This window comes from Hemitrygon akajei, chromosome 1, assembly GCF_048418815.1.
Source record: "Hemitrygon akajei chromosome 1, sHemAka1.3, whole genome shotgun sequence".
Classification (NCBI taxonomy): domain Eukaryota; kingdom Metazoa; phylum Chordata; class Chondrichthyes; order Myliobatiformes; family Dasyatidae; genus Hemitrygon; species Hemitrygon akajei.
In genome coordinates this window covers 209,450,513-209,477,003 of record NC_133124.1, presented here as the reverse complement: position 1 = coordinate 209,477,003, position 26,491 = coordinate 209,450,513, and the positions used below count along the sequence as shown (strand labels likewise).

At 44.7% G+C, this 26,491-nt stretch overlaps 1 protein-coding gene across 12 annotated transcripts in view; it reads right to left on the bottom strand.

Annotated features, from left to right (window-relative positions):
• LOC140734898 (transcription factor COE2) overlaps positions 1–26,491 on the bottom strand; it is a 318,188-nt gene that overhangs the window by 188,542 nt on the left and 103,155 nt on the right. The gene's annotated exons all lie outside the window — the stretch shown is intronic.

Sequence of the window (26,491 nt, the reverse complement as noted above, 5' to 3'; positions counted from 1 at the left end):
ACATGAGATTCCACCTTCAGAGAACTATGCACCATTATTCCTAGATCACTCTGTTCTACTGCATTCCTCAATGACCTACCATTTACCATGTATGTCCTATTTTGATTAGTCCTACCAAAATGTAGCACCTCACACTTATCACATTAAACTTCATCTGCCATCTTTCAGCCCACTCTTCTAACTGGCCTAAATCTTTGAAAACCTACTTCATTATCCACAATACCACCTATCTCAGTATCATCTGCATACTTACTAACCCAATTTACCACCCCATCATCCAGATCATTAATGTATATGACAAACAACATTGGACCCAGTACAGATCCCTGAGGCACACCACTAGTCACCAGCCTCCAACCTGACAAACAGTTATCCACCACTACTCTCTGGCATCTCCCATCCAGCCACTGTTGAAACCATTTTACTACTTTAATATTAATAGCTAACAATTGAACCTTCCTAACTAACCTTCCGTGTGGAACCTTGTCAAAGGCCTTACTGGAGTCCATATAGACAGCACCCACTGCTTTACCCTCGTCCACTTTCCTAGTAACCTCTTCAAAAAATTCAATAAGATTTGTCAAACATGACCTTCCACGCACAAATCCATGCTGACTATTCCTAATCAGACCCTGTCTATCCAGATAATTATATATACCATCTCTAAGAATACTTTCCATCAATTTACCCACCACTGACGTCAAACTTACAGGCCGATAATTGCTAGGATTACTCTTAGAACCCTTTTTAAACAATGGAACCATATTTGAGATCTTATATTCAAAATCTCCTGAAATGAATGCAAACCTTGCATTTGCCTTCCATTGAGGATACACTAGAACCAATCCAGGTAGGCCCAGAGTCATCTTTAGCACAAAGAATAGAATACTAGCCATTTGTCCCTTCATGTCCATGCCAGTGGAAAATAGCCTAAGCTCACTTTCCAGAGTTCTGTTATATTCTGTTATACACTTTATATTCCATCTGGGTAGCCTCCAACCTGATGGCATGAATATCGATTTCTCGAACTCCCAGAAATTGCACTCCCCATCCTCTCCTTCACCAGTTCTGATCCCTGTTTTCCTCTGTCACCTCATCTCCTTACCTGTCCATTGCCTCCCTCTGATGCTCCTCCCCTTCCCTTTCTTCCATGGTCTTCTGCCTTCTCCTATCAGATGCCCTCTTCTCCAGCACTTTATCTCTTTCACCAACCAACTTGCCAGCTCTTTACTTCACCCTCTCTCTATCCCGGTTTCACCTATCACCTGCCACAGTTCTTTCTCCCCTTGCCCACCTTCTTTACCATAATATACCATTGTATTATACACTAACACATAAACTACCGCACTATAACCCAGTATATAGCACACTATTACATGTTAAACAGATTACGCCACATGACACCATACTATACAATAGTAGTGGCAAAGACCCACTACCAGTAGAATTCTGGAGATATAAAGAACATGGGGCATGGTAGCATAATAGTTTATGTAAAGATGAGCACTTAGAGAACAAGACCATTTTCAAATGGACATTCAAATGTGTAGTGCAGTGTATGATTGTGTAGTGTTGAGTATATAGACTGGTTGCATCACGGCCCAGTATGGGAGCACCAATGCCTTTGAACGGAAAATCCTAATAAAAGGTAGTGGATTCGGCCCAGTGCATCACGGGCAAAACCCTCCCAACTGTTAAGCACATATAAATGAAACTCTGTTGTAGGAAAGCAGCATCCATCATCAGAGATCCTCACCACCCAGGCCATGCTCTTTTCTCATTGCTGCCATCAGGTAAAAGGTACAGGAGCCTCAGGACTCACGTCTACCAGTTTCAAGAACAGTCAGTGCCCCTCAGCCATCAGGGTCTTGAACCAAAGAGGATAACAACACTCATCTATAGAGATGTTCGCATTATCTCACTTTAAGGACACTTAATCTTGTTATTTCATATTCTCGTTATTTATTGCTATCTATTTATATTTGCATTTGCACATTTTCTGTTTTCTGCACCCTGGCTGATCTTTCATTGATCCTGTTATAGTTACTATTCTATAGATTTGCTGAGTATGCCCACAGACAAATGAACCTGAGAGTTGTAAGTGGTGACATGTACGCACTCTGATAATAAAATTTAGAGTAATTTGAACTTTGTACTTTGAACTTTGAAATGCCACCTCAATAGCTGTGGGATTTAAATTCTAGTAGTTAAATAGATCTTAAATTAAAAACCCATCATTTATAATAATAACTGTAATAATAACCAGACTTGTAAAAACCTATTTGGTTCAGGGATGGAAATTGGTCATTATTACCCAGTCTGGCTGCAGTGAGATCCCAAACACACCACTGTGCTCAATTCAAGACTCCAAGCGAAATCTGGGGTGAACAATAAGTGTTTTCATTGCCGTAACCCCCACATCCTTCAGATAATTAATGACGGATGTCACTGGTGACCTGGCTCACAGCAGTCCCACAATCATTTGAGGGCCTGATGGAGGAGAACGTTCCACATTGGAGCAAGAAGTGGAGACATATTGCCTTTATATTTAATCAATCTTGCTATTTTGGAAATAAAAACAGAAAACGCTGGACATACCCAGAAGGTCAGAAGGAAGATAAATGAGTTAACATTCCAGTCCTAATAAAGAGTCTCGGACGTGAAACAGTAACCGTTTCTCTCTCCGTGGATGCTGCCCAAGCTGCTAAGTATTTCTAGCAGATTCTGTTTTTATTTTCATTTACCAGCATCTGTGAATTTTTTTTTTAACCTTTGCTTGTTATGTTGAAGTCGGCACTGTAAACAAAGCCAGCTCTGCTAAGTCCTACAAAGTAAGAGAGGAAGTTCTAGCCTCGCAATTCTTTCCCCAAAAGAGACAGCAATGAACTACGACTGAGCATAGGAGCTATAAACTGGAACCAGCAAGAGGAAAACTCTGATATCTCCCTTGAGCAGTAAAGAGTCATATTCCAGAATCAGTTTGAGGGCAATGCTATCGTTGAGATAAACAATTCAAACGCCATCCCAATTCCTAAAGGATGACATAACATCTGGAAAACTTTTGTAGTGTTGCTGATGCTTGTGAAATCCAAGTTTTGTTCTTGAAGGATGATCAAAATATATCAGTTTGCTTATGGGGGTTTCTCTAATTGAATTACATCCCAAAACTGTTCTCTGTTGAGAACCATGTGCCAGTCCTCACTGGAGCATCAGAGGTTGGGAGGGTCAGCAACTTTAAAAGCCTCAGTGTTATCATTTCAGAGGACCTGTCCTGTGCAATTGCAAAGAATGTAGAACAGCAACTCTGCTTCCTTGGGAGTTTACTGAGATTCGGCCTGACGTCTGAAACTTTGACTGACTTCTGTAGGTGTCTAGTGGAGAGTGTATTGGCTGGCTGTATTGCAGCCTGGCAGGGAAACACCAATGCCCTTGAACTAAAAATCCTGCAAAAAATGATGGGTGGAGCCCAGTCCATCATGGGTGGAGCCCTCTACATTGAGCACATCTACAGGAAATGTTGTCACAGGAAAGCAGCATCCACCATCTCCCCCCACCACCCAGGACATGCTCACTTCTCACTGCTGCCATCAGGAAGAAGGTACAAGAGTCTCAGGACTCACAGCACCAGGTTCACGAACAGTTATTACCCCTCAACCATCAGCCTCTTGAACCAAAGACGATAACTTCACTCAACTTCAGGTGCCCAGCATTGAAATGCTCCCAAAACCTATGGAATCACATTTGGGGAATTGTTATCTTATTGCTTATTTATTATTATTATTCTTTCTTTCTTCTTGTGTTTGCGCAGTTTGTTGTCTTCTGCACTCTGGTTGAATACCCAAGTTGGATGGTCTTTCATTGATTCTGTTGTGATTATTATTCTATAGATTTATTGAGTATGCCCATGAGAAATTGAATCTCAGGGTTGTATATGGTGACATATATGTACTTTGATAATAAATTCACTGAATTTTGAACTCTTGATTTCATAAGATAGCTATCTAAGCCTCATACAATTTTCTCTTTGATAAGACTGGCCCTGGTCCTGCTGTAATAAAAGCAGTTCACATTTTTTTTATTCCATTATTTTATTTAGCAATGGCTATCATTTTAAATTAGAAGTGACCAACAAAAAAGACCTCCTTCTGAAAGAGCAGTGGAATATTTAAAGGCACTGCGCAGATAGCCTTCCTTCTAACAGGTCCTGCCCCTTTAAAGACAGAAGCCCACATGTGACAAAAAGGGTCTCTTTATTCCCAGATCCTGGCAGTTCCCATTGCTGTGATTCCAAATATATATCATTACCACATGGCTTTATCCATGTTTCTGGAATTTAGTCTCAGAGGGAAAATTTAAATTGCAAGTGACGCCATAAAGTAAGCATGATTTAACTGGAGATCAAATTTTATTTTTAAATCACAACTGGAGTGATTTTGAGATTTTGTAGACGGAACTAAAAATAAAGTGGACTTGAGTAGCCTTCGGACACTGCAGTTGACCCAACTGCTGCCTTCCTATTCCTGATTAACACCCACTGGTCGCTGGTGTTTGTGTCTCCTGAAGATAGATGGAATGGCTTATCATGTTCTCCCACAGCAAATGGTCTGCAAACTTTCAGAGCCCAGGACTCAGATGGGCATCCATCATATTCCCTGGCAGTGCACTCCAGGCAAATGAGTAAAACAAAACCTGCTCTGCCACCTCCTTTGCAATTACCCCTCACATCTGTAACATTGAAACAGCGACTGCTTGTCTTCCCCATCACTGTGCAAGGAGTGATAACTGCCTCTCCCTTGCTAGTGAGAGAGAGGGCCTGTGTGATATTGAAATGCTGCAGTGAACAGTTAGTTTTCGATGTACTGCACATGATGGTCTCTCTTTGCGGGGGTGATGCACCATCAATAACTCTCTCTGAGACGTGAAGGCGAGATATCGGCTTTTATTGACTGGAAGAAAGAACAAGCAGTAGTTGACCACCATACTACATCCTGGAGACTGAGGGCCGGGCTCAGGCCTCAATCGCCTTTATACCGGGGTCAGTGGGAGGAGCCACAGGAGCAGTCAGCAGGGGGCGTGTCCATACAGGTATATGTAGTTCACCACAGGGGGCTTACTGTTGCTTGCATGGTGGGTGGTGGGAATGAAACGCAGAAACATAGAAAACCTACAGCACAATACAGGCCCTTCAGCCCACAAAGTTGTGCCAAACATGCCCCTACCTTAGAAATTACTCCGGTTACCCATAGCCCTCTATTTTTCTAAGCTCCAAGTACCTGCCCAAGAGTCTCTTAAAAGACCCTATCGTATCCGACTCCACCATCGTCGCCGGCAGCCCATTCCACACACTCACCACTCTCTACATAAAAAATTTACCCCTGACATCTCCTCTGTACCTACTTCCAAGCACCTTAAAACTGTGCCCTCTCGGGCTAGCCATTACAGCCCTGGGAAAAAGCCTCTGACTATCCACACGATCAATGCCTCTCATCATCTTGTACACCTCTATCAGGTCACCTCTCATCCTCCGTCGCTCCAAGGAAAAAAGGCCGAGTTCACTCAACCTATTCTCATAAGGCATGCTCCCCAATCCAGGCAACATCTTTGTAAATCCCCTCTGCACCCTTTCCATGGTTTCCACATACTTCCTGTAGTGAGGCAACCAGGACCGAGCACAGTACTCCAAGCGGAGTCTGACCAGGGTCCTATATAGCTGCAACCTTATAGCTGATGCTTTATGCTAGAACAGGTGGGGGGGAGAGGGAGGGTTGATGCTACTTATGCGTGGAAGGGGAGAAGGGGGCCCTGGGGTTCTTAACATTTTTTTTTCTGTCTTTCATTCTTTGGGATTTTTTCTTCTGTTTCGAGGATGTCTGCAGAGAGTAAGAATTTCAGGTTGTACATATATTTTATACAATCTCTGATATTAAATGGAACCATCGAAACACTATGTACTTTTAGGTATTTTAACTCTGGAATAAAGCTAATATCTATCTATGCCTCCTATAAAATAATAAACTTCTATCAGTTCTCCCCTCAGCCTCTGCCAGTCCAGAGAAAACAACTCTGGTTTGTCCAATCTCTCCATATTGCATGCCCTCCAATCCAGGGAGTATCCTGGAAAACCTCCTGCTGCCCTGCTTCTGGGATCCACCAATAATTAATGTTAATCCTGAGAGTTCTGTGTGAGGCCAAATACAGGCTCAGGCCAGATGTAGAGCTAGGCTGCTGGAGCCAGACCTTTCTCACTCGGTTCAAATTGTTCACTCATTATGCGCCGCGTCGTATGACATGGGCAATCATGGTCTTTCCGTGGCCATGATTGTTCTTAGCAAATCTTTCTGCAGAAGTGCTTTGCCATTGCCTTCTTACAGAGGGGTGACCCCCAAAGGCCCCTTCTCAATTCTCTTGCGGTGTTGTCAATACTCTTCAGAGATTGTCTGCCTGACATCAGAGGTCGCATAACCAGAACTTGTGATGTGCTCCGGCTGCTCGTATGACCATCCACCACCTCTTCCCAATGGCTTCACGTGACCCTGATCAGGTGCCACACCTTGCAAGGTGACCTGCAAGCTAGTGGAGGGAAGGAGCACCTTACACCTCCTTTGGCAGGGATGTATCTCCACCCCACCACCTATAGGTTCATATACAGAATCCAATTGGGATCAACAGATACAAAACACTGGAGGAACTCAGCAGGTCAGGCAGCATCAATAGAAAGGAATAAACTGTTGACATTTTGGGCCCAGACCCGTCCTCAGGAGTGGAATGGAAGAGGAAGAAGACAGACTAAGAAGTTGATTGGAGGGGGAAGGAGTACAAGCTAGAAGGTGATAGGTGAAGCCGGGTGGGTGGGGGAGGAGGATGAAGTAAGAAGCTGGGAGGTGATAGGTGGAAAAGGTAAAGGGCTGGAGAAGAAGGAATCCGATAGGAGAGTGGACCACAGGAGAAAGGGGAGGAGGAGGGGCCATGGGGGGAGGTGATAGGCAGATGAGGCGAAGAGAAGAGATAGGAGGGGAGCCAGAGTGGGGAATTGAAGAAGAGGGAAGGGAGAGTTGGGGGAAAATTGCCAGAAGTTGGAGAAATCAATGTTCATGCCATCTGGTTGGAGGCTACCCATATGGAGTACGAGATGGCCTTACCATGGCAGTAGAAGAGGCCATGGACTGGCCTACCCAATTAGGAGGTTTTCCAGGACACTGCCTAGATCGGAAGGTATGCAACTCCAGAGCAACACAGCACTACCGAGCTGACACTTCCCTCAGGAATATCACAGGGTGGGGACAGGAAGCAGGAAATAGCATGGTGGCTGAGCAAAGAGAACACTCAGCCAAGACCCAATGGGTAGCCCCCCTGTTGGGGAAGTATCAGAGAGAGGATGATGAATCCACACCCATACGACCCTCAAGCCAACCCAAGCACCCCCAACACCGACCTCATGGGCCTGAGGAGATCCAAAGCCCTCTTATGGCACTGAAATCCAGCCTACTCCATCACAGCACAGTCCTCCCCACCAACGAGGACATGGTCAAGAGGTGATGCCTCAAAAAAGTAGCACCCATCATGAGTAACCTTCACCATGCTGGACAAGATTGTTTAATGTCACCAGTGTAAAGGAGAATGAAATAATTGTTTCTTCAGATCCAACGCAGCACAAAAAAACACACTAGGATAGTAATTTTAAAAATTATTATCAAAGAATTAGAGGTGACTTGATAGAGTTGTATAAGATGATGAGAGGCTTTGATTGTGTGGCTTTGTCCCAGGGCTACAATTGTTAACACGAGGGGGCATAGTTTTAAGGTTCTTGGAAATAGATACCAAGGAGATGTCACAGGTAAGCTTTTCCACACACAGAGAGGTGGGTAAGTGGAATGCCAGTGACCGTGGTCATGGATACAATAGGGTCTTTTAAGAGATTCTTAAATAGGTACATGGAACTTAGCAAAATAGAAGGTTATGCGGTAGGTAATTCTAGGCAGTTTCAAGAGCAGGTTACATGCTCGGCCTTATATTGTGGGCTGAAGGGCTTGTAATGTGCTCTAGATTTCTATGTTCTAAAAACACAATAAATATGAATATGTAAGATAGCTTATATACATAGATTGACTGTATGCCCATTAAGTTTGTACATGGAGTGGTGACTGACAGGAAATGATGAAGTAGTGGTGGTTGGGTGTGTGGAGGGGTGGGTTAGTGGGTGGAGGTGTTGATCAGCCTTACTGCTTGGGGAAAGTAACTGTGTTCGAGTCTGGTGTTCCTGGCGTGTATGCTACGTAGCCCCTTCCCTGATGGGAGTGGGACAAACAGTCCAGGAGCAGGCCCTCCTCTCATTACTACCATCACAGTGGAGATAGAGGAGTCTGAAGACCCACACTCAATGTTCAGAAACAGCTCCTTCCTCTCTGCCATGAGATTTCTGAGCAATCCATGACCACTACTTTATTACACTGCACTTTACCTGAAGCCATTACACTTTATTCTGTTATTGTTTTCCTTTGTACAACCTCGATGCACTATTTTTAATGAATTGATCTGCATGAACAATATGCGAGACATGCTTTGCACTCCACCTCAGTACACGTGACAATAAACCAATTCCAATTCTTTTTTTTTTGCACCAATTATTTGTTTCTGGCCTTTATAATCATCTTATGTCTCTGCACTGTATGTACTGCTCCCGCAAAACAACAAATTTCACGTCACTTGTGTCAGTGATAACAAATCTGATCCTAATCCCTTAGAACGAAGAGGAATGCATTCACGGGAGGTGCCACATTCCACAGAGAGTGTAATTCTATCCAGGAAAAGAACATTAAAAATCTGATTGTTGACTACAGCTGAATATACTCTCTAAATGAGGTGTTTCCGCCTGATTTGAATTGAAACCTCCTTAAAAAATGCAGTTTAGTCTATTAGAAGTCTGATATTGATGAGCCAGTACTGGGTTTAGCACTACCTAGCATCTACATCTGTCTTTCATTGAGCTAATATTGGTGGCAAGTATTTCCTCTCGCTCAGCGAGTCTGAAACCCTATCTATTCTTATCGCTGACACCTCTCAGCAGTTCGGATAGTTACCCCCGCCAGGTCCCCATTTCCTAGTGTCGCCTCTGCTGTGTTGTACTGGATCCTCCCCTGCATGGAGCACATTGCAGAACAGCTTCTTTCAATTCCGGCTCCCCACAGAGGAATCTTGGAATCCAACACCTAGTTACAAGCCAGTGGTTTGCAATTGTTTGTGTTCCGTAACAACTGTTGCCAACAGAGGCTGCTTTCCTCCGTCAGCTTCTAAGTAGAGAAGAGATTGTTTAACACCAGCTAGCCCATTAATTTTGTCCTCTGCTGCTTCACTGAATCACCAGACTTCATCGTCACTTACATGGAGATTTTAAAACTTGAAATAGTCCAGACTTGAGTTTAACAGTCAGGAAGATCCCAAACAGGTTTGAATCCAAAATTAAAAGCGTTCCTGCCTCCCCTTTGAACCCCCGACTAGGCCTGCCTTTAGCTACTCACCCTGATTAATAAGCGTTGGCCTCACTGGATAGTTCCAAGGTTTACTAGTATCATTCCCAATGATTTTGGCCGTGGTTACAGAAGTGGTAGCTCGTTACACTGTGCTTCTTTCAATAAATGCCTTAAGATTTTCTTCCCTCATGCACAGTCTGGGTGGCATGATGACACAGAGCCACTACCTCACAGGACCAGAGACAGAGAGGCCGGTTCAATCCTGAACTCGGGCACTTTCTGCGTGCAGCTTGCGTGTTCACACTGTGACCTCACAGACTCACCCATGATGCTCCGGTTACCAAAGTCCTGCTGGTTAGTAGGTTAGCCATCCGCAATAAATTGCTCCTGTTGTGGATGAGAGTGAGTGAGATTGTGGGAAAATGTTTCTAAAAATTGAGATTAATGTTGGATTATTAAACGGCTGGTTGATGGGCAGAACGGGTTTGATGGGCTGAGGGGCCTGTTTCTGTACCATATCATCTGGCAGCTGTTCAAGCAACAGATTACACCACCAGGGCTCAATTTCCGCCATATTCTGTAACGTGTTTGTATGTTCTCCACAGACAATATGGGTTGGCTCCGGGTGCTCCAGTTCCAGAGACATACAGTTATTTATTTTTATTTATTTATTGAGATACAGTGTAGAATAGGCCCTTCCAGCCACACCACCCAGCAATCCCCCGATTTAACCCCAGCCTAATCACAGGACAATTTACAATGACCAATTACCCTATCAACCGGTAGGTCATTGGACTGTGGTAGGAATCCGCAGCACTTGGTGGAATTCCATGGGGTCATGAGGAGAGTGTACCAACTCTTTTTCGGAAGTGGCGGGGATTGCCAGTACTGTAACGCGTTGTGCTAACCACCACACTATCGAGCGGCCCCGCATTGGGGTTAGGGTGAGTAAGTTGTGGTGGTTTTTGTGACATAACTCAGGGGCTGCCCCCAACACATCTTTGGATTGCTGACGCAAGTGACGTATGCCACTTCATGTTCTGATGTTTCCATCTACGGATGGCAAGTTAAGCTGATCTTTACCTCTGCCTCCATCTACTCTCCCGTACTGTGATCACCGGGCACCTAGCCCCATTCTCACAGTTGCACAGCAGTTAATCCAACTCACACAGTGCTCCCATCAATCCCGTTCCCACTTCCCTGCAACCCGCTACTTTCTCTCTTGCGCAGACACACCTCTTACTCTTTTCCCGTTAACTTTGCACCAAGGGGTAACTTGGGAGCAGCCAATCAACGCGGGGTCAAACTTTGGGAATACTGAAATGAAACACAGCAGCGCCCTTGTGCACAGCAAGATCCCACAAGAGCCACATGACCTTTAGGGACGGCACTAAAGGTTAAGATTGCACCGTCGATACGTGAGGTAGCAGCTTGTGCCACTTATTCTGTTTTATCATGTCTAATCCCACTTCTTCAAAGGTTCATTTTATTGTCAAAGTACTCATGCACAATACAGCTCTGATATTCAGCTTCTCCAGATAGTCATGAAATGTAGAAAGACCGTGGGCGTTGTTGAAATAAAATACATCAACTAATCCCCACCCCACCCCCACCCGGCATGAAAAAGAAAAAGAAACAAAACTCACAAACGCCAAGAACCCCCAACCCCTCCGTCACAGTAAAAACAGCAACAGCAGCATCAAACCTCCAGCCTCCTCCCTTGCAGAAAAGAACAGCGACAATAGAATCAAAACCTCCCAACCCCCTTTCTCACACACAAAAAATTAACAGGTCACGCAGCCGCCAATCGGCCACAAGAAAGAAAGCACCGAAAAACTGAAGGAGACCAATATAAAAACCACTTTACTGCTTAATCAACACCCCCCACACATCCTCCGATTCCCCCTTATCCAAAATTCCATTTTTCCTAGACTACACACAACAAATGAACATCCATAAAGAGAAGAAATCTCTTTTACTGTCCGCCTCAATGGCCAACATTCACCTTGAGAGATGGTTTGCATTAAAACGAGGTACATCTTCTCAAAACATTTTCCCCCAGGTAGACTTTGTGTGTTCATTTACTTCTATCTTTAGAATGGGACCACTGCATTTAGGTTTAGCCTTCTGGTGGGGTTTGTAAATATACATTAGACTGAGGCGCAGGTGAAGAACAGGCAGGACGTCAAAGGACTTGGTCCTAATGCGAGCAATTAGGCGAGTGTGGATGGCCAAAAGGGTTGGTGTGGATGTGATGGACCGAGAGGACCCATTTCTTTGCTCTACGTGTCCAGCTGCGATAGTGAACTCTTGAGGACGAAGGAAGGGGGCCATGTGGTCCAATTCATCTAAGTTTCAAATCAATCTCTCTTCATCCCCAGAATTAGTTCTCTCGCCAGCCAACAGGCCCCTGAACCAGGATGGATAACTTCACTCACCACAATTCTGAAATAATTCTGCAACCTGCAGACTAACTTTCAAGGACTCTACAACTCATGTTCTCATCATTAACTTTTTTATTTGCACAATTTGTCTTTTTTTAACATTGGTCAATTGTTTATGTATGGTGTTTTCATAAATCCTACTGTTTCTTTATTCTCCTGTAAATGCCTGCAAGGAAATGAATCTCAAGGTGGTAAATGGAGACACGTACATAGCTTGGTAATAAATTTACTTTGAACTTTGAACCACAATCTTGACACTTAAGTCTATGGAGGGAGAACACCAGGTGGGACCTAGAGCAGCTAAAGATAAAGTTGGAAAGAATCAAACTGGGAAGGCTCACAACTCAAATTCAAAATCTCCACGCGATTATCAACTCACAGGTCTGCACACCGAGACTCGACCCTCCTTCTGAGCTATTCAAAGTAAATTCTTTATCGAAGTACGTGTATGTTACCTGAGATTCATTTTCTTGCAGGCATTCACAGTAAGTACAATAGAATCAACGAAATACTATAGACAAAGACTGATAAACCAGCAATGTGCAAAAGACAAAATGCAAATACAAAAGATAGACAGACAGACAGACAGACAGACAGCTAGATAATACTGAGAACATGAGTTGTAAAGTCCCTGGAAGTGAGTCAATAGCCTGTAGAATCAGCTCAGTGTTGAGGTCAGTGAAATTATCCACGCTGGTGCAGGAGCCTGATAGTTGAAGGGTAATACCTGTTTCCTTGGCCTGTTGGTGTGGGATGAGGCTTCTGTAGCTCCTTCCGAATGGCAGCGGTGAGATGAGAGCATGGCCTGGATGGTGGTGGTCCTTGACAACGGATGCTGTTTCCTTGCGGTAGCATTGCTTGTAGATGTGCTCAATGTACTCACCAGCTGAGCTCCTACAATGAATTGTTTTTGGCTCAGTCCTTCATCAGACTACCCAGAACAGATGGAGTGTCTGAGTGATTCTCATGAGTTAAGCAACAAACACAGGAGAAGGCTCGAATTTTAGACTTTTGGAAATAAATTCAGATCTCCAATTTCAGTAGTTCATTTCTTAAATTTGACAACATGTCTGGAGGAAGAGTCACAGACGAAAGTGCTCTGATTTCTTAAACAGCAGTATCATTTTAGTCATAAAGTCAGAGAAAAGTAAAGCACAGAAACAGGCCCTTTGGCCCATCTAGTCCATGCTGAATCACAAACTCCCTACTCCATGGGACCACTCATGTTCCTAATCAAACTTCTCTTAAACGTTGAAATCAAGCTTACATGCACCACTTACACTGGCAGCTCATTCCACACTCGCGCCACCCTCTGAGTGAAGAAGCTTCGCCCCATGTTCGCCTTAAACTTTTCACCTTTCACCCATAATCTATACCTCTGATTGTAGTCTCTCCCAACCTCAGTGGAAAAAGCTCACTTGCAATTACCCTGTCTATATCCTTCATAATTTTGTAAACCTCTATCAAATCTCCCCTCAATCTTCTACGTTCCAAGGAATAAAGTCCTAACCTATTTGATTTTTCCTTATAAAGATTTCCATTTTAGGAGGTAAGATGGCAATTAATTTAGTTTGTTTTATTGTTTAATGTTTTTAGTTTAACAGTAACTTTAAATTATTTATTCCTTTTTTAAATATTCAGTTTATTTTTACTTTGTTTAAATTTTTTATTATGTTATTTTAATAGCTCAGAGAAGTATGGGTAACTGCATGGATGAGAGGGGTATGGTGGACTATGATCTATCTGCTGGTTGATGGGACTAGGCAGGATATCAGTTTGGCATGGGCTTGAGGGACGATGAGCCCATCTGACTTCTGTGCTGAAATCCACCAAATTTTAAACACATCTCCATCCACGGGCAAGTGAAGTGGAGTCTCTGAAGAAGGAAAGGATTTACATTTTAAATAGACGCGTGCTCCTCAGTCTATTCAGAGGTTCCCAACACTTTGTACCATTGGGTCTTACCATTAACCGAGGGGTCCGCATGGACCCCTGGTCTAATGCCTATTTACAAACCCCAAATGTAGTGGTCCCACTCTAAATGAACACACAAACTCTGCTTGGAACAAAAAGTCAAAGTACTGAGATGAAGAAACCTCGTTTCATTGCAAGCAATGTCTCGGGCTAAACGTGAGCTGTTGAGGACAGACACTAAAAGAGATGTCTTTCTTTCTGGACCCTCAGTTGTGGTGCATCGTCTAAGATTAATGGAATTTTGGAACATGGGGAACCGCAGGATGAGAGGTAGGTGTTCAAGCAGTAAAGTGGATTGAAGAAGTGGGATTAGATATGATTAAACTGAACGGCAGAGCAGGCTTGCGGAGCTGAATAGGCAGCACCTGTTTCTGCTTCTTGCATTCTCCTCCATCTTCCCTAGTCCAGCCTGTAATCTCATCCAGGAACAGAAACCTTGTTTCAGTGAGCTGAACCCTCCAGTGAGCTCTCCTGCTTTTGCACTGAAAAACAGGATCTGGGCCCATTGGACGAGAGCCATCATCCTTTCACTCCTCAGCTTTCTGGATGAATCTCCAAGGAATGGAAAATCCATTATAAACCATTCCAAAGTTATTGCAAACATATCGCACACCTTCCATCCTGAACTGCAGCATGTTTTCAAATCCCGGTGAGCAGAGGGAGCCAGGAGCACGAGACACGTCAAGTTACAGATTCAACAAGAAACAGCACGGTCCGCGTAAATCTACTTCAGCACCAGTTGTAAGATTGGGGCTTGATTCGCACAGGTTTCCTAATTGCTTGCTCGACCTGCAAATTAACTTAAAGAGCAAAGAGGAAGATTCGCTTTGTGTGTCACGTGCACTTCGAAACACAGTGAAATGCATCATTTCTGTTAAATCACATCAGCGAGGATTCTGCTGTGGTCAACCTGCAAGTGTCGACACATTTTCAGCGCCACCATAACACGTGCACAACTCACTAACCCTAACCGTACATCTCTGCATTTCTCTTTTCGACTGTGAATGCCAACAAGAAGATGAATCTCAAGGTAGCATTTGGTGACATATTCATATTTAGATAATACTTTGAATCTAGGACAGTTGAAAAGAATGTAGGGAGAACAAAATGAGCCTGGGTCTTTGAAGAACAGCACAGACTCAATGGGCTGAAGGGCCTGTATCTGAGCTGTATGACTCAATGATGCTATGGCATACTGGCCTCCATTGCAGGCAGGCTGGATTCAGAAACAGTTGCTTGAGTTGTACAGTACTGGTGAGGCTGCACTGTGTACAGTTTTGGTTCCCTTGCCTATAAAAAAAAAGATAGACTGGTATCAAAGGCAGTCTGGAAGGGATTCACCAAGTGAATTCATGAGATGAGGAGGTTGTCTATTCGTTCGTTCATTCATTATTTGCCATGTCTTAGGACGTGGGTGATCATGGTCTTTCAATGACCACGATTGTTCTTGGCAAACTTTTCTCTACAGAAGTGGTTTGCCATTGCCTTCCTCTGGGCAGTGTCTTTACAAGATGGGTGACCCCAGCCATTATCAATACTCTTCAGAGATTGTCTGCCTGGTGTCAGTGGTCACATAACCAGAACTTGTGATATGCACCAGCTGCTCATACGACCATCCACCACCTGCGCCCATGACTTTACTTGACCCTGACTGGTGGGGCTAAGCAGGTGCTATACTTTACCCTGCAGGCTAGCAGAGGGAAAAAAACACCTTACACCTCCTTTGGTACAGAGATATCTCCACCCAGCTACCCAGTTGTCCAATCACCAACTGCTAAAGAAATTGGATCTTTAAAAAAATAAGAAACACCATTTTATTGAAATGTTTCTGCTCCTGAAAGTGACAATAGATGGTGGATGTTCAGATGTTTCCACTTGTGGGAGACACAAGGTGACATGGTTACAAGAGCGGGGGTGAGGATGGTGTTTACTTAAGTCTGAGGTGTAGGAATTTCTTCTCACAGAGGTGTGGAATAATTGGAATTCTCTACTCTGAGGGCCTGTGGGGGCTAGGTCAGTGGAGGTACATAAGGAGGAATTATTTAAATGACGGTGAAGGCAAACTGACACAGAAGAGGAATTAATGTCTGGGTCAGATCAGCTAAGGTCTTAATGAACGGCACAGGGCAGCTTGGCCTTCTCCTGCACCTTTGCGGTCTTGTGGTGAGACCTCACCGCAGTACTTTCTGCAGTCCCCTCTGTCCCTGAGCAAAGACACACTGACCTCAAGTCAGTGAAGATCCACAAGATTCATTCGTTACGTTGTCCTTCAAGGGCAGATTAAATCACGTTGCTGAACTTCGAAGAATAAGAGTGATTCCATTGAGGCACGTAGTGTTAGAACATAAAACCGAGAATGTTACTGCACAGTACAGGCCCCTTGGGCCACCATGTTGTGTCAACCTTTTAACCTACTCAACTTTCCTCATAAGACATGTTCTCCAATCCAGAAAGCAGAATGGTCAATTTATGGTCCACTCTCTTCTTCTCCAGCCCTTGACCTTCCCCACCCAGCTGGCCTCCTTCCCTTCTCCCCACCTTTTTATTCTGGTGTCTTCCCCCTCCTCTTTTCCAGTCCTGATGAAGCGTCTCGGCCCGAAACGTCGACTGTTTATTCATTCCCGTAGATGCTGCCTGGCCTGCTGAGCTTGTCCAGCATCTTCTGTGTGTTCCCTTGGCTATTCAGCTTCCGTAGACTTTCCTGTGTTTAAAATTGATGATACGCCACAGTGAGCGGCACCATGGTATAGCGGATAGTGCGCTGCAAGACAGCGCCAGCGATCGCCAATTCCCACCACTGCCTGGAAGGAGTCTGTACGTTCTCCCCGTGACCACCTCAGTTTTCTCCAGGTGCTCTGGTTTCCTCCCTCAGTGAAAAGAGGAGTTAGTGGGTGGTGGGCATGAAATGGCGCAGGAAGTGTGATACGACTTGATGCAAATGACGCATTTCATTGCTAGTTTCAATGTATGTGTGACCAATAAAGCTAATCTCTCTCTTTGATCTCTTTCAATCTCCTCTGCACCTTCTCTAATCTTCCTTGTGAGAAGGGTTGACAGGGTAGATGCTGAAAGACTGGAGTCATGATTTTATATGCCTCTATGACAAGGGTTCCCAACCTTTATTTATGCCATAGACCCCTACCATTAACCAAGGGGTCTACTGTCCCCAGGTTTGTTCTATGAGATCACCTCTCAGGCTCCTACACTATCTCCAGACAATCCAGATTCTCCTTACAACCCAAACCCTCCAGTCCCAGCAATATTCTTCTGAACTGGTCAGGATTCAGGGAGCTTTCACCTTCTTTGAGTAAAACTGAGGGGGCCAAAACATCGAGTCCACAGTGCACACAGAGCACACCCACTTTCAGAATAGGCCAACATCCCACTCCAGGTAACACAGAGTATCACACTGCCGCAGATGCCCTCATCCACATAAAACCAAGGCTTGGTCTGCTCTGCTCTGAATCAAAGTGAGATAAAGGGACTCCATTGGTCGACTCTGAAGACGTGCAGGAGGTTAGCCTTACACTACCTTCCTATCTAAACTCAACAGTAAACTCCGATCTCATTTGCATATGAGTGGCTGTGTGCATATTCAATGTCATTCCCTCAAAGATTCAGAATTATACAGCAGGAAAGTAGACCCTTTGGCCCAACATGCCAACGATAACCCATTTGCCTGGGCGGGGGGGGGAGAGAGAGGAGGAGAGGTGGGGAGGAGAGGTGGGGAGGAGAGGTGGGGAGAGGTGGGGAGAGGTGGGGAGAGGTGGGGAGAGGTGGGGAGAGGTGGGGAGAGGTGGGGAGAGGTGGGGAGAGGTGGGGAGAGGGGGAGGGGGGAGGGGGGGGGAGAGGGGGAGGGGGGAGGGGGGGGAGAGGGGGGAGAGGGGAGGGGGGGGAGAGGGGGGAGAGGGGGGAGGAAAGGGGGGGAGGAAAGGGGGGGGAGGAAAGGGGGGGGAGGAAAGGGGGGGGAGGAAAGGGGGGGGAGGAAAGGGGGGGAGGAAAGGGGGGGAGGAAAGGGGGGGGAGGAAAGGGGGGGAGGAAAGAGGGGGGGAGGAAAGAGGGGGGGAGGAAAGAGGGGGGGAGGAAAGAGGGGGGGAGGAAAGAGGGGGGGAGGAAAGAGGGGGAGAGGGATTCTTCCAGACTAGAGAGGTGAGGGAGCACAAGATTGCACAGTAGAGACTGGCTGCCTGTACACGGTGTGCTAATTACATGCCCCGCGTTATTCCTCCTTTATGATGTTGTTGCAAAGCTTTGGCCTGTTACAACAGCTTCCTTTTACCTTTCTGTTTTTTTTTTAAACACGGTAACACATGATGTTTTCCAAACCACCAGTTTTGGTAAACATCGTTTGTCAAAATATGATTGAATTCCAAACTGTGAACGGGGCTGTTATCAACCCCTCAGCTAATGCAAGGCATGCTTCACTGGGCATTGAGCACGATAGACGCTGTCGATATTAGACCTGCAGCTAATTAAGTAGTAAGCAGGTGTGAAAAAACTAATTTAGAAGTCCTTTTTAATTAATATTATTTACTTGTAGTATCCTAATAATTAGCTACCAAACAAATCCCAAGTGAGTTAGAAGCTCTGCACTGATTGGAGTGACATTGAATTTCTTCTATGTATTATCTTGCTGTTCTGGCCTTTTAGGTTTGACAACAGACACCAGAGCTGTTTGAAAGTCTGCCTCCTGAATAAACAATAGTGTTTGATTTACCATAGGTCGTTCTTCTCTCCGACTATCTTGCTTTCTCTCAGACTATCTTGCTTTCTCTCAGACTATCTTGCACACAATTGCCTAGCATCACAAGAGCCATTTGGCCCGTGGGCTACGTTCAAGCAGTATTGAAATGTATTTCAGTTTTTCACGCTTTTATCTGATCTATCTCTCATTTTTTCTCTCCCAGAGTTTTCCAAACTTCCGTGGGAGGCGTACATTCCTGCCTTCTCCCCATGGGCGCCACAGAAGCACCACGGTCAGCGTAGCGCTATCACAGCTCAGGGTGTCAGAGTTCAGAGTTCATTCCCAGCGTCCTCTGCAATTAGCTTGTACATCCTCCCCGTGAAGGGGTGGATTTCCTCCGGGTGCCCGGGTTTCCTCCTACAGTCCAAAGATGTACCAGTTCGTGGGTTAATTGATCATTGTAAATTATCCCATGATTGGGCAGGGGTTAAATCAGTGGGTTGGCTGCAAGAGCAGCTCGAAAGGACAGAAGGGCTCATTCTAAGTAAATAAAGTAACCCCTGATGACCCTTACTAATCAAGAACATATCAACCTCCACTTTAAGTACACCAAATGATTTAGCCTCCACAGTCATCTGTGGCAATGAACTCCACAGGTTCACTACCCTCCAGCTGAAAAGAAAATCCTCTTCTCTGCTCTAAAGGAATGTTCTGCTATTTTATTCTCTTCTATGGACCCCCTCTCTCTTTGTCCAAATATTCAGCACTTCCCAGCCCAGAGAATTTACTAAACAAGAACTTCTGTTTCCCAATGATATTGTATTTTTCTCCTGCTTGTGTGGTTCTGCTGAACATTTTAGAGTTCAAAGCAAATTTATTAACAAAGTACATTTATGTCACCATTTACAAGCCCTGAGATTTGTTTTTTTTCTGTGGCCATACACAGTAAATCCAAGAAGCACAATAGAATGGGTGAAGAACTGCACCCGACAGGGTGGACAAAAAAAACATTGTGCAAACCTCAACAAAAGGTGCCAGTACAAAAGAAAAAAATAATAATAACAAGTAAATGAGCAATAAATATCGAAGCACCCTTGAAAGTGAGTCTGTAGTTTGTTGGAACAGTTCAGTGATGGGCAAATGAAGTTAATCCCCCCCCCCCCCCGGTTCAAGACTCTGATGTCTGAGGGGTAAGAACTGTTCCTGAACCCGATGGTGTAAGTCATGAGGCTCCTGTACCTTCTTCCTGATGGCAGCAGCGAGGAGAGAGCACGTCCTGTGTGATGGGGGCACCAGAAGATGGATGTTTCTTCCCTGTGACAACGTTTCATGTCGATATGATCAACGGAAGGGAGGACTTTACCCGTGAGGGACTAAGCCTTATCCCTACTTTTGTGGGGAAAATGCCAAGTTGGCACCAGTGAACCGTGGCGACATTCTGTGAGCTGCTTATAAAACTTCCAAATATATCCTTTCTGAATTACACCCACTCCAACTTGCAGACTGTAATTTCCCTTTAAGCAGCTTTTGAACATTGTGGGCCTGCTGTGTTGGCGCAGGAATGTGTGATAACAACACTGCAGGCTGCCTCTAGCACATCCTTGGTAGTGTTGGTTGTTAACATGAACGACGCACTTCGATAGGCACACAATAAATAAATCTGAATCCGAATCAACTGAGTTTACATTCTATATTTGCCAAGATTGGATTCGAATTCACAACTTTGGATTGCTCGTTTTTGGTGCTGGAGTATACACACACTGCAAACTTTATTAGCTACTTCCTGCACCTAATAAAGTGGCCACTGAATGTACGTTTGTGGTCCTCTGCTACTGAAGCCCATCCACTTCCAAGTTTTGACGTGTTGGGCATTCCTGGCGGCTTGAACCGGTCTGGCCTTCTCCTCAGACCTCTCTCATTAACAAGGTGTCTTCCCCTCAGAACTCCCACTCACTAGATTTTTTTTTGCTTTTCACACCATTCTCTGTAAAATTCCAGAGTAGGGATTCCAAACTTGACCCCTCGATTATTGGTACTGGTCTATGGCAGGGGTGGCCAACCTTTTACATTCCATGCGTCAGTTCTTTCACGCACAAGTTCAGATGTACTATACAACTCTTGTACCTCCATTCTTGTAAAAATGTTAATATAGACATATTTAGCATTTTTACATGATATATTGATTTAATATACAAACAAGATAAACATTACTTACCTTAATGAGACTTTTAACAAATATATTTTGTCTTCTTTTGATTTCTTCCTTTTTCTTAATCACATATTCTTTCCGTAACTCAGACCCAAGCACTAGCTTCAGTTTTCCTATTTCAGTCTGATGTTGTGTTTTATAGTGTCTATTAAGATCATGTCTTCTATTATGTGAGAAAGTGTTTTCACAAACAATGCACAACGGTTTTCCTGACGGGCCCGCTATAAATAAGAACTCATTTTCCCACTGTTCATTGAATTCACGCTTACCATCACTTTCTGCTTTTCCTCAGCTTATTTTCTTTTGCACTGTGATGGGTAACTGAATGTAAAAACAAGGCTTAATTTTTGAAAAAGTACAAAACTGCAAATGTTCACAAAGGATGAACAAGGCACAACTCCGTAGCGCACGAGCGTCAATTGTAAACGGACTGGCAAAACCCTGCGACGCACTGCCGGTGCCGGTGCAGACGCCTGGCGCCTCGGGATCAAACAAGTATCAAACGTGTATTGAACAGTTATGGAACGACTGCAGAACAAAAGTCCTTCTTTCCTAGTTTGACTCATTAATCTGTCTTCAATTAAAAAAATGTTCAATGTGAAAAAAGATAACATTTGCCAAAAGATGTGCACGAAATAATAAAATCTCAAAAAATGATTGTGATTTAGATTTATTCTTATAAAGCCATTTCTAGCTCTAAGCTACTTGAATTCCTGTTGTAGATTTTTTTTCTACAAATCGGTTTTTGGTTAATACTTTTTGCATGAGTAGGCTGACTTTTTTATTATTATCACTGGGGTGCAATGCGACACTTCTAAACATCCAATGTGCCACAGGTTGGCCATTCCTGGTCTAGAGACAGTTGTGCATCAAAATCCCAGGAGATCAGTAGTTTCTGTGACACTCAAACCACCCCATCTGGCACCAACAATCATTCCACAGTCAACATCACTTAGATCCCATTTCTTCCCCATCGTGATGCTTGAATTGAACCTCATGACCATGCCTGCATGCTTTTATGCATTGAGTTGCTGCCACATGATTGGCTGATTAGATATTTGCATCAACGAGGTGCCCAGGTGTACCTAATAAAGTGGCCATTGAGTGTGCGTTCTATAAATTAACCACAGCACCACCAGTACCGCCCAAAGAGGGTGCTAGAACTGGTCTTCTCATTGAGCAGAGAGAGAAGGTAGAAAGGGGGACAGTGCTTAAACAGAAGAAACACGCCAAATAACGTTAACAAACTGGCAAAGCCTCGTAAAGATGCAGACAGAGAGAGATGAGTGGATACATCATAATAAATGTTCCCCTTAGCTTATATACTCATCGGCACCCTCAGGCATGCCGATTGAGCAAATACAGGTGCCTGAAAGAGAGAGAATTCTGAATCCAAATCTCCCACAGGAAACCAACCCCAGATGTGTATGAGAGTAGGAATGGGACACATATTGTTCGACAATCCTGACTTTAAATCATGTTCACGTCACTTGGAAAATTCTTTCCCAAGGGCTGTGGTTGCAAATAGAAAGGCAAGAGGAGTTATTTTCTTGCGCTCTCCTCCCTGAGTTTTTTTTTGCTTCCCCTTCCTCACTTGGAGTCTCTACTAGCAAGGGATTCGTAGAGCTCTTGTCCCAGTGCCCACCATTCATACATAGGACCTAACCGGGAGCCTAGCCATGTCCTCATCCAACACCCACACACAGCCCCCTCCAAAGACATCAGGAGCAGAAATCTGATTATTATTATTATTACACAGAAGGAAGCCATTCAGCCCATCGGAGTCCATGTTGCCTCCAGAGGGGAGGGACCCCAATGGCCCTTTCTTTCTTAAGGTTAGTTTTATTTGTCACGCGTACATCAATACATATACATAGTCAAGTGCGTCGTTTGCGTCAGTATCTGTATATGTGCTTGGGGCAGCCCACCATGCCTCCATCGCCAACAAAGCATGCCCACAATTTACTAATCCTAGTCCTAACCCTGCGTCTTTGGAACGTGGGCGGAAACTAGAGCACCCAGAGGAAACCCACGTGGTCACAGAGAGAATGTACAAATCCTTACAGACAGTGGCAGGAATTAGACAGTAACACCATAGAGCACAGGAGCAGGATCAGGTCATTTGGCCTATCATGTCTGCTCTGCCATTTCATCATGGCTGATCCATTTCCCTCTCAGCCCCAATCTCGTGCCTCCTCCCTGTATCCCTTCATGCCCTGACTAATCAAGAATCCATCAACCTCTGCCTTAAATGTACCCAATGACTTGACCTCCACAGCCACCTGTGGCAACGAATTCCATAGATTCATCACTCTCCGGTTAAAGAAATTCCTCCCCATCTCCATTCTAAATGGACCTCCCTCTATTCTGAGGTTGTTTCCTCTGATCTTGGACTCGGCCCCTCCTTAGGAAACATCCTTTCTACATCCACTCTTTCGAGGCCTTTCAACATTCGATAGGTTTCAATGAGATCCCCCCCTCATTGAGTACAGGCCCACAGCTATTAAACGCTCCTCATATGATAAGCCTTTCAATGGCAGAATCATTTTCCTGAGCCTCCATTTGAACCCCAATCTCTGATGCTCCAGAACCCTGGAGCCCTTTGTGACCGCTGGACTCTGGACTCAGAGACCGAGGGATAATCTTGTTCACTCCTTCCTCAGATGAGAACAGGTATTCAGGATCCCTCCCAGAAATGTGTAAAACTCCATATTGATTGCTGGGAAAGGAGCTATTCAGTGCAGAGGATCCACGCCTGCCAGGTTAACCATCTCATCAGACCCGCTCCCATCCCTCCTTATTTTCCTGCAACTTATTTTTTTCAGACACAATCAACTCTAATCAACACGTACAACAAGCTGGAGGAACTCAGCAGGTTGGGCAGCATCCGTGGAAACGAGCAGTCAACGTTTCAGGCCGAGACCCTTAGTCAGGACGCATCAGGATGTTGTACGTGTTGCTTTGACCCCAGCATCTGCAGAGTATTTTATGTTGTCAACTCTAAACAAATATTCTACCATTAAGCTACACCAGGGACAACTTATAGTAGTAGCCAATTCACTATCCCACATGCCTCTGGGGCATGAGAACAATCTGAAGCGTCCATAAAGTCGCTGGAAGAACATACATCTCAGCAGATACTACACCTGTGATCGACCCTGGAGTTGTGGGGCAGCAGCGCTACCCGCCAGCACACCCGGAGCTACAAAAGTCGAAATTTCCCATTAATTATATGGAAGAGTTTCTATTAAATTCACCAAGCCAATGGGAAATTTTTCAGAACCCCAATGGGGATGTTTAAAGTTCAAAGTAAATGTTATTACCAAAGTACGTATCCAACCCTGAGATTCAGTTTCTTGTGGGCATACTGAGTAAATCTTTAAAATAATAACCGTAAGAGAATCAATGAAAGGCCGCCCAAGCAGGGCATTCGACTGGAGTGCAGAAAACATTAAAACTGTGCAAATACAAAATAATAATAATAAATAAATAAGAAATTAGTATTGAGAACACGAGATAAGGAGTCCTTGAAAGTGAGTCCATTGGTTGTGGAAACACTTCAGTGATGAGGCAAGTTCAGTCTTTGGTTCAAGAGCCTGATGGCTCTAGGCCTGTTCCTGAACCTGGCAGTGAGAGTCCTAAGGCTCCTGTACCCTCTTCTTGACGGCAACAGTGAGAAGAGAGCACGACCTGGGAGACTGGGTGGGGTTTGCTGATGATGGACGCTGCGTTCCTACAACAGTGTTTCGTGTAGATGTGCTCAGTGGTGGAGAGGGCTTTACCCATGATGGACTAGGCCCATCTACCACTTTTTGTAGGATTGTCCACTGAAGGGCACTGGTGTTTCCATACCAGACTGGGATGCTGTCAGTCAGTATACTCTCTACTACACATCTAACGAAGTTTGTCAGAATTTTAGATGTCATGCCGAATCTCCACAAACCCCTAAGGGAGTAGAGGTGCTGCAGTGCTTTCTTCGTAATTGCACTTACGTGCTGGGCCCAGATGTGACAGCCCCGTCTCCGTAGACTACTCTGTGCTCACAGAGTGGTTGGACGTCTCTGCCGTCTGGGGTGTGGTTACTCATGAGGTCAGAGTTATGGAGAGGAAAGTCAGAGTCAGACAGAACTAGAGCACAGATACGGACCCCTTTAATCTAACTAGTCCACGCTGACCTTGCTGTCCACCCAGGGCAACGTGGCAGTGTGGCATAACATAACACTTTACAGCACCAGTGACTGGGGTTCAATTCCTGCCACTGCCCATAGGGAGTTTATATGCCCCCCAGTGACTGCGTAGGTTTCCTCCAGGTGCTCCCATTCCCTCTCACATTCCAAAGACACACAGATCAGTAAAGTTAGTAAGCTGACCTATCTCTGATCTAAAGGGACGTCACTCCACTCTGCGGTTGTGTCCTCTGGTCCTAGACTTCTCCCACTACAGAAAACATCCTCTCAATGTTCTCTCTATCTAGCCCTTTCAATATTCAATAGGTTTCAGTGAGATCCCTCCTCAATCTTCTAAACTCCAGCAAGTACAGGCACAGAGCCATCAAACACTCCTCATATGTTGACCCTTTCATTCCAAAGATAATTCTCGTAAACCAACTTATCAATTCTGATATCTTTGTGTGTGTGAAAGGAACACACATAAAATCTATAAAAATATACTTCAGGTACAGTACTAGAAACACTCAGCAGGCTAGCCAGCATACATGGAGAGAAAAACAAGGCTAACGTTCCCACTCACTTACAGTGCCTGATCTGCTGAGTACTTTCTGGTTTTGCTTATTATTGTACAATTTGCTCTTTTCAGCAAATTAATCTAAAATTGAATGTGACAATGGGAAATTCTGCAGCAAATTTTCCCACATCAAGTTCCCACAAACTACAACAGCAAGGCTATTAAGTTTTAACTTTTCATTTGGCCTGAACAACTGCTTTTCCTCAAAATAGAACATAGAACAGTACAGCACAATATAGGGCCTTCAGCCCACGGTGTTGTGTCAACTGATGTAAACCTACTCCACAATCAATCTAACCCTTCCCACCTCCGGCAATGCATTCCAATTTCCCACTCTTCTCCTGACTTCCGGTCAAGATGGCACCTGTGTACAATGCTCCTTTAGTCGACATCTTCTGGATAGATCACAAAACCATATATTTCACTTCTTTTATGTCTTTTATGTTTGCGTTTCACCTTGATTGTGATTCTGGAACTGTTGGAGCCTGCGATTTCCAGTTTGGAGATCGTTTGGGTGTTTCAGCGCTCTGCCGTCTCCGAGAGGATTCCGGGAGCCAGAGGCAGCGTGCGGGAACTTCATGGCAAGAAGGCTGCGGGACGGGGGCGCAAGCTGATGTTGAACTCCATTTTGCTGTTTATAGCGATGAGGGAGATTCAAACATCGAGGCAAATGTGGAAGGTGATCACCGGCTGCTTGCCTTATTATAGCTGGGGGAGCACTCTGCTGCTGGAGAGGGCAGACTGCCTTTTTAAATCGCTGGTGAGATCGCTCTGCTGCTGGATAAGGGAGGCTGCCTTTTTAATCACTGGTGGGATCGCTCGCTGATCGGGAGGGAAAGGCCTGCTCTGCCACTGTGCCTGGATAATGTTACCCAGGTTTTTCTGTGTGTTGGACGTGGACTTGGACTATAGACTTTTATTTAGTCTTATAGTTTTTTTATATTCTGTGTTTTTCACCCGATCTTTCTCG